At 34.8% G+C, this 9476-nt stretch overlaps 1 long non-coding RNA gene across 5 annotated transcripts; it reads right to left on the reverse strand.

The window, feature by feature from the left end:
- Positions 1-1373: 1373 nt before the first annotated feature.
- Positions 1374-5643, reverse strand: LOC109170352. 5 transcript variants are annotated; one of them, XR_002052398.1, is made up of 10 exons: positions 5350-5637; positions 5103-5132; positions 4230-4561; positions 3997-4127; positions 3802-3826; positions 2997-3224; positions 2445-2556; positions 2101-2259; positions 1646-1901; positions 1374-1560 (listed from the first exon to the last, which is right to left on the reverse strand). It is a non-coding gene; the product is annotated as an uncharacterized LOC109170352 (long non-coding RNA). The 5 variants fall into 5 exon arrangements; XR_002052400.1 differs by having other exon boundaries at positions 2445-3224; positions 4254-4561; positions 5350-5643; XR_002052399.1 differs by having other exon boundaries at positions 2445-3224; positions 4248-4561; positions 5350-5643.
- Positions 5644-9476: the final 3833 nt, after the last annotated feature.

Raw genomic sequence — 9476 nt, forward strand, 5'->3', positions numbered from 1 at the left:
AAGTGCTAGTCAATTGCGATTTGGAGGAGAGATTTACGAACCAGAAAATGAAGATAATAGCCCTCAGATGGGAAGTGGCGAATTTGAATATCAAAAGTATGATAGAACGGCTTATATGCGTCGATTGGGTTATTCTGATCCTGTAAAAGGAGATACTAGTGTTGGGGATTCTATGATCCAAGTTCAAGAGTCCAGATGTTTCCTTGCAGGAGCTCAATCATATAATTCTGGTGATGATTGGTGGAGATACTCCTTTATGTATGGAGGTACGGGTGGCCCTGATCATGCACGTTGTGTTTACTAGTACGGGAGAAGAATCTTACACTACAAGAAAAATGCACATAGACAACGGTTATTAACCGTTGTCGTAGGGGTATAATTTCTGTTGTTGAAGCCGGTGTTGTTGTAAGTCCCGCGCATAGACAACGGTTTTTTAACCGTTGTCTTTTCTAGAAACGAAAACCGTTGTCTATTAAGTGTTGTTGAAGCCGGTGTTGTTGTAAGTCACGCACATAGACAACGGTTAATAACCGTTGTCTTTTCTAGCAACGACAACGATTTTTTAACCGTTGTCTATTTAGTGTTGTTGAAACCGGTGTTGTTAAAAGTCACGCACATAGACAACGGTTAATAACCGTTGTCTTTTCTAGAAACGACAACGATTTTTTAACCGTTGTCTATTAAGTATTGTTGAAACCGGTGTTGTTAAAAGTCACGCACATAGACAACGGTTATTAACCGTTGTCTTTTCTACCAACGACAACAGTTTTTTAACCGTTGTCTATTAAGTGTTGTTGAAACCGGTGTTGTTAAAAATCACGCACATAGACAACGGTTATTAACCGTTGTCTTTTCTACCAACGACAACGGTTTTTTAACCGTTGTCTATTAAGTATTGTTGAAACCGGTGTTGTTAAAAGTCACGCACATAGACAACGGTTATTAACCGTTGTCTTTTCTACCAACGACAACGGTTTTTTAACCGTTGTCTATTAAGCGTTGTTGAAACCAGTGTTGTTAAAAGTCAGACAACGGTTTTTAACTGTTGTCTTTTCTTTAAAAGACAACAGTTATAAACTGTTATCTATTGTGTGTTGTTGAAACCACTGTTGTTAAAAGTCACGCCCATAAACTGTTGTCTTTTGTAGAAAAGACAACAGTTTCAAACTGTTGTCTATTGTAACCGTTTTTAACCTGCTTAAATTTTAATCATATAAAAAATCAATTTATCCATTCACCATGGCCAAGTGTAGTTACATAATTTTGCACAAGCTAAGGTTCAAAATACAAAAGAACTAATTAACACAAAAGAACTAATTAACAAGTCTAAATACTTCCATGACCAATTCAAATCGAATCATATATCATCCAAGTCATAATACTACAAAAAACAATTCCACGAACCAAATCTAAATGATCACAACGTTCTAATGATCAAATCATACCTACTCCCTATTGATGCATTAAAAATGGATGCACTGCAGCAATTTAACCTGGTGGAATGAAGGTTGCCATCCCAAGTAAAGATGAAGGAGCAAGTGGAACGCCATGGAGATCACTCTGGCATTTAAAAGAAAAGATATAGTTATGCAAGCACTTTCAAGTAAAATATAAAGTCAAAGGAAGAGTTCATAAGAAGTTCTACCTGAGTTGACACATTCCCAATAAAAGTAAATGATGAAGCATTTTCGGCATTTCCATTTGGTATGTGTCCAGAGTTTCCACTAGAGGCATCATTATTACCATTCTCATTAAGTTTGTTGCCATTGTTCTGCCCATACTGAGAAGTATCTTTTGAAGATTCCTTTGAGACTTGAGAACTATCAGTCGAAGTACCATTCCTTTCTCTTGCCTCATTGGAGTTGTTGCATATGTAAATGTAGGCACTTCCTCTCGCCAAACTAGAGAAAAATCTAATTAATCACCAACTAGTATTAACTACTTAATAAAAATTTAGTTTGAAAGGGGCAAACAATGAACAGACATTGTCACAGAAGTCAATGCAATTTTGAAAAATCATTCCTTTAGAATAAACCTATCAACTCTAAGTCATTCAAAATAAAACTTTAAAAAAAAATTTAAAAAAAAATGCTAAGCAACCTGTCTCTGACAACCAAGCCAAAGCTGATTATATTGTTCAGCTCGTTTACGTAGTTTAGCTTGTTGCAAGGAATCGATCTCCTGAGCACGAGTCAACAAAGCATGGGCCTCCCTCATCTGTTCGTCTTTGTAAAGAATGGTTTCCTTTGCAATTCTGTTCTGAAGATTGAAGAATATTCAATTTGTCAGACTGCAAAACTATAGTCAGCAGCTAATGTTGCACAAGTACTTAAATATTTTAAATTATAAAAGTTTCAAATGCATTCCATAATGTAGTTTCTCCATGTTACCATACTACAAAGCAATGAAAGTATTTTCAGAAATTATGGTACATATGAATTGACCTATTCCTGCAATTCCATAAACTGATGTTATTTCTCTTGAATATGCTCCTAAAGTTCACGAAGTTGTTTAATATGCTGAGCTCTTTCAGCTTCAGAGTTGTCACTCTCTCTCCTGGAAATTTATGAACTTCAGTAACAAATATAATAAATAAAGCAAAAAATATCTCAGTTCTCTAACAATTTAAAGCTTTTAGTTGAGGTAGGGCACAAAATTCAACAGTAAGATCATATAATCACCAATCACCCCAAGAAACCATTTTAAGTTAGGTGACTGTTATCATTACTGCTACATTCAAGTGCATGACCACTGGTTCAACATTGAAAGATCCTGGCAGTAGAAATCATTTATTATTTATATATAAAATGTAGTCAACTTGATGTCCAATACAATATAAAAGGAAACTAGAGACAGGGAATATGCATAATAATAAATAAATAAAAAAACTCAACCTAGGTAATTTAGACCACAAGCAAAATAACACAAACTAGTTGAATTCAGAGTTCAGACCATTTGATAAAACCAATCATACGCGTAGGTTCTCAAAACATTACCTCTGTCATATTAAGTTAAACCTGCCTCTGGATATTTTAGAGCTTTCATACTACCTTTATATTTTTGTTAACTACAAACCTCATCTTTAAAAAAGAAGATGAAGAAGCTTATAAAAAAGTTGTGAAGGAAATCTGTCTATCAGCTAGGATAGTCCCGGTTGATAGCATTCAACTTCATTGCATTCAACCACTACAGCTTGGTGTGACCATAACAAGAAATCTAATTTCCTGAAACATGAGATGTAAAAATCATTATAACACTAAGCCAGCCTTACCAGATTTGATATAGAAGAAAAAATAATTGGGACAAAGAATAGATTATGAACAAAGAACATATGTTTTAGTACAAAGCAGAAATAATTGATACAACTATCTTCCCTTTACTGTTTCCCTATCATTTATAGAGTATTCAAATTGAGACAACTATCTTTTAAAATCCTATGTTTAAAAGAAGACAAAACAGGTTATAATATTGCTCTCCAACAAAATAACCATGCAAATCATTAACGCAAGTGTAAGGATCTAGTTAAAACAGTTTAAACATGTAGATGCAGAGCAGGGGATGAAGTTGAGTTCCAACATCTTCAGAAAATATTTGTAATAATCAAAATATAAGGTCAAGGATATTAAGTACCAGAGTACAAACTCAAGACAAGAAGCCAAAGCATACTGTTTTGCCCCAAATCTCACTCTTTCTCTCTCTCAATATTTTTAAAGGACACATCATCACACTTGATTCAAGTGTACAAGCCTAGACTGATATGTGTTAAGTTTTATCTTAACAATAACTAGATTAGTCAATTACCTTCCAGAATCCACCCCACCAAAACCTGCAAATTTTCAAAGAAATGAAGATAATTTAGGGAAATCTTCAATCATGTATTCATCTGATACCGGTTACATATATTAAATACTGTATATACTTGGTTGAGGCCATTGATCAACCTCTCCACTGACTACTTTATCAAGATTATACAGTAGGATAATATAAAGTTCATACCACATTGAGGGTATCCTTCTTTTTTGTTGAGAAACTGCAAGGTGTTTAAACACGATCGTATATCCCATTCTGGTAAAAAGTCAGAAACTGCATCCTCCGAATTGAAAGTAATAAACCCAAACCCCCGCAGCCTAAGAGTCACATACATTTGAAAAATCCAACAATTAACCTAGGGTTCAAGAACATTCACAAGTTTCAAATATGAAAAATTGAACAATAGAATTAATACTAACCTAGGGTTGAAGACTAACTTGTACCATGTTGATGGAGGAAAGAGGCGACGTTGGCAGGCCGGGGAGGGAAGACGCGACGGCTGGCAGAGGAAGGATAATACAACGAGGGTGAGACGGCAGCGGATGTGTGAGACGGAGCGACGGCGGTGAATCTAGACGGCAGCAGAGGTGTGAGGTCTGAGGCGTGAGTGTATGTCGTGTACAAGAGTAACTGCACGGTGACTCTCAAGCTCAGCAAATGCTTTCTGCAGTTGCTGTATCTTAGAGGTAGTGGAATCCATGAGCGTCACAACTGACTGGGAATCCTCCATATCAGACAAGTGCCGGACAAACTACAGATATACAGCTCAATTAATATGGAACATAACAAAGAGAAGATAACCACATTGATGCATTAAGGGGAGATCCCCAAACCCATCCATGCCTCTCCCTCTCATATTTTTGCACACTTTAATCTCTTTCAATGAAGTGCATGCACAAGTGATAATAGATACAGAATGATAAACATGCCATCAAGTACTTGACAAAGTGAAAACACTAAAAATACTTCAAAATCAGATTTAAGTTATAGAACATGCTCATCTAGCATCATAGATTTAGAGTAAATATCATTCATTAATGATGTTTTATAATTGACATATAATCTTGTTTTTACTTACCGAACCTCCTACTAGTCTCTTATGATAGTAGTCAAGGATCAAGTAAAGGTGATATGCACCAACCACAAATGTTCAAAAAAATCAATACAAAATAAATGGAAAATCTGGAAAAAAAATCAAGGCATGAGCTAGGATAAAGCAGATAAAAGGATGTACAGCTACAAGATATCCCTAAAATAACGCACAAAATCCTCACCGGGAAACTGCTACTCACCTTATATGGACACTCAGATCAGCAAATAAGCTGAAAAAACACACATATATAATCAATAAAAGTAGAAAGGCCCAGACCAAGCTAATTAACACCATAACCACCTCAAATGAGAATTTCAAAGCACAAAAATGGAAAATATCACAGAAAGTGAAGATGTTTAGGTTTGAAAAAAGGAGGCTTGATCTAGAATGAGAGCGAGATAGAAGAGCAATAGAGCAAAATGAGAGAGCGGAGAAGTAAGGCTTACGGGATCGGAGGCGGACGGCGGAGGAAGATGAGTTGACGGCGGCGAAATTCAGCGGATAATCAGACCATTTTGAGTGCGAGGGTTTGATATAACTGCGACGCTACGAATCCCTAGAGAGAGAGGCGGACGGCGGAGGAAGATGGCGGTGTCTGAGGAGAATGGCGGTCGGCGACTAGGCGGAGAGCACTGGGTTTGCAAAGAGGGAATTTCTGAGGAGAATGGCAAGGCGAAAATTTTGTTTGAAGAGAAAATTTGCAAAGAGGGAAATTTTGCCGCTAAGTGTTCTAACTAAAAATTTGTAGAGGGAAACAATTGAAAAAATTATTTTGATTTTGCAAAGAGAGAAATAACATAACATATACTATATACTATGTACTAATATAATTAGGAAAATAATGAAATTTTATTTTAATTTTATAATAAGCTTTTATTTTTTCAAAATTAAATAAGTATATTCATGGTTTTATAAGGACCGGCACCATAAACCAGGTGATATAGATATAGAACAGGGTAAGAAAATATTAGCTTTATTACTCGGGTCGCTAGACCCAAAATAGTACCAGCGGGTATATAGATACATAACGCGAGATTCATAGATTTCTATACTGTAGATTCATAAAATCTTTACTCTAGATTCATAATTTTTAAATCGTAGATTCATAATTTAAATACAGTAGATTCATAATTTAAATACAATAGACTCATAATTTAAATACAGTAGATTCATAATTTCTATACTGCAGATTCATAATTTATATATTGTTGATTCATAATTACTAAACTGTATAGTTATCAAATTATGAACATATAGTTTTGTGATTTGTGAATACAGAGTTCAACAATTGGGAATATGAACATCGAAAATTATGAACATAGAGTTCTGTAATTGTGAATATATATAGAGTTCAATCATTATGAATATGAATTTCAAAAATTATGAATATATAGTTCGGTAATTATGAACATAGAAATGGTGCACACAGTTGCACAGCATAATTTGCCCTTTATTACCCAGACAGCTGGCGACCCAATTATTACAAAGATCACGGCAAAAGAAATAGGCTATAGCTAATTGTACGATATCAACTACTCTTTCATATCCATTCTTCATGTGTCCCATGCATGCCGGAAGAGTCGATTACCAATATATAGCTAACCTTGTTAGTCATGCGCTAGCCGGAAGGGTCGATTACCAACCCCGGCCCCTATCATACCGCCCTTACCCCGATCCACACCATACCGCACCATTCGGAACACCACACCGCACCGCCAAGGCCGTTCTAGGCCATGTCGGACCGGCGCGACCGCACAGGGCCCCCAGTTTTTTTTTTTTTTAAATATTATAGACATAATCTATTATTTTTTATACTTGATAATTATTATTATTATTATTATTTGAATTCATAGATTGGTCTTAATTGTAATTGAAAATAAAACTTTAATGAATTGAAATTGAAATTTTGGTGAATAATTTTATATTTAAATAAGGGTTGGTGTGGTTTGGTGGGTTTAGCTTTGTTTATTATGTTAGAGGTCTTGGGTTCTATCTTTCTTGGTGGCATCCTTACCTTATTTTATACAATCATTGTCTTGGTTCTCAGAGACAACAGAGAAGCAAATTGGTTATATCCTAGATGTTATGCTTAAGTGTATAATTGTTGGTGTGGCTTGGTGGGTTTAGTTTAGTTTATTATGTTAGAGGTCTTAGGTTCTATTCTTCCTGTGAGCATTTTTAACTTATTTTATAAAATCGTTGTCTTGGTTTTCACAGACAACACAGAAGCAACCCAGTTATATATCAGATGTTGCACTTTTATACATAAGAGTTTGTGTTGCTTAGTTGGTTAAACCTTATTTGATATGTTTAAGGTCATAGGTTCAATTCTTGTTATTAACATCCTTATTTATATTTTATACAACTGTTGTCTTTTATAAAATAATGATGCGCAAAGACAACGGTTTTTTATAATCGTTGTCTTTGTAGTGTTGTGTATTCAAATACGCTTAAAGACAACATACCAAAGACAACGGTTAAATAAAACCGTTGTCTTAAACAAATAAAGAACGCGCAATGACAACGGTTATATAAAACCATTGTCGTTGTAGTGTTGTGTATTCGAGTGCGCTTAAAGACAACACACCAACGACAACGGTTAAATAAAACCGTTGTCTTTTTAAAAAAAAACAGCGCACAAAGACAACGGTTTTAAACAACCGTTGTCTTTCTAGTGTTGTGTATTCCAGTGCGCTTAAAGACAACACACCAACGACAACGGTTAAAAAAACTGTTGTCTTTTTTAAAAAAAAAAAACGCACATAGACAACGGTTTTAAAAAAAACCGTTGTCGTTGTGGTGTTGTCTTTTCACAAAATGCACAAAGACAACACACTTACAACAACGGTTAAGTAAAAACCGTTGTCTTTGATAAAAGTGTTGCATTAAAGACAACGGTTTTGGACCAAACTGTTGTCTTTTATACAAAAGACAACACTTTTCTTAAAAACTGTTGTCTTTCTAGTGTTGTCTATGTGCATTTTTCTTGTAGTGTTAATTGAATGTACATGAAATAATCTTAATTTGTATCTTTGCCCAATTTACTATAAAAATAAATTATACCGAAAAAGCAACTGCATACATCTTCCATTCATATGTCAACTTCAATAAGACTCAGCTCCTAACTATTAGAAAAGAGAAAAGAAAAAAATTAATCTTCGTCGAGAGAATTCATTGTTTCTTATCATGCCATCATCAAGATGGGTGTTGCTATTTGCACCACACTTTGACTAAAATGGGGTATAAAGTACATTGAAAATACAAAAATGTGATAGTTTATAATAAATATATAGGTGGTGCAAATAGCCTAATGGGTGGCCAAAATGGTTTCATATTGTCTAAATTAGATAATTGAATTTAAATGTGTTTTCTGACTCTCCAATGAAAAATGAAATTTTGGAATATTTTAGAAAGCTGGAAATGGAAGTAAAAAAAAAATATATATATATATATTAACCATCAAGCTCTTATAGTTTCTTCAAGGGGTGGGTTGGTTCTGCCACAATATTTTTGAGTGCTCATAAATATGGTCCTCACATTCTGAATGAAGTTTTTTTTTTTTTTTTTTTTTTTTTTTTTTTTTTTTTTAGGTCCCTGCCCTAGTGCCCTTATACTCCTTGGAGAAAGCATTATAAGGCCGAGGACAGAAAATGCAATTTCATTTGAAACCAAAGGATCATGTATGCACGCATGAATAGGGGTGATCACGGTTCGGTTTGAACCGGAGAAATAGGGTTCTTGCTGGAAATTAGGAAGTAAATTTCACATTATCACCATTTTTATTTAAATAAAATTACATGTTAGCCGTGTGGAGTGACAACCCGAAGGTAATCTGCAAAAAAATGCTAATCGACAAATTTTTAGAGGTAAGTGTGTCTAATTACTTATGTTTTAGTTGATGGGGGAATTGAGCACTTAGAAGTAATAGATGAGTTTATTTGACACTTGTGCCAAAAAAAAATTTAAGTTGAAATTTGAAAATCCAAAAGTCACTGGCTTAGGCCAGTGGCCTGCTGGCTGCCAATAACCATGCTATTGGCCTACTGGCCAAAACTTAAAAAACAATTATTTTTTTTTAAAAAATTTCGGTTAGAACCAACGGTTCCGAACGGGAACCGGAACCGCGGTCACCCCATGAAACAACTAGAGATGAAAGTTGCTTTTCAACTATTAGTGCAATTCTCTCTATTATATGTGTGTGTCTGTGTCTTTTGTGCATTCTCTCCAACTCAAATTCCAACCACATTGCTCTTTACTAAGTAAATCTTTGTTGTTGTTGTTGTTTTTTTTTTTTTTTTTTTTTTTTTGTTCTTTTGTTCTTTTTTCTCTTGTGCCTTGAAAGAGATTATTGGATTTAAGAAAGGAATGAGCTGTAGTTGCAGCCAATGTTGCATAGCAGGCAAACTTGACTATGGTTTGAGCATCTTTCTGGACTGCTGTTGCCAGGTAATAATCATTTTAACTGCGGTGCTTGGGACACCACTTTTAATGTTGGAAGACATTTTAACTCTAATGTTTTTTGTTAAAAAATCAGGAAGCAGATGATGGTAAGAATTATACTTCAAACTTTGGT

The sequence above is a fragment of the Ipomoea nil genome, unplaced genomic scaffold (genome assembly GCF_001879475.1).
Source record: "Ipomoea nil cultivar Tokyo-kokei standard unplaced genomic scaffold, Asagao_1.1 scaffold3321, whole genome shotgun sequence".
Taxonomy (NCBI): domain Eukaryota; kingdom Viridiplantae; phylum Streptophyta; class Magnoliopsida; order Solanales; family Convolvulaceae; genus Ipomoea; species Ipomoea nil.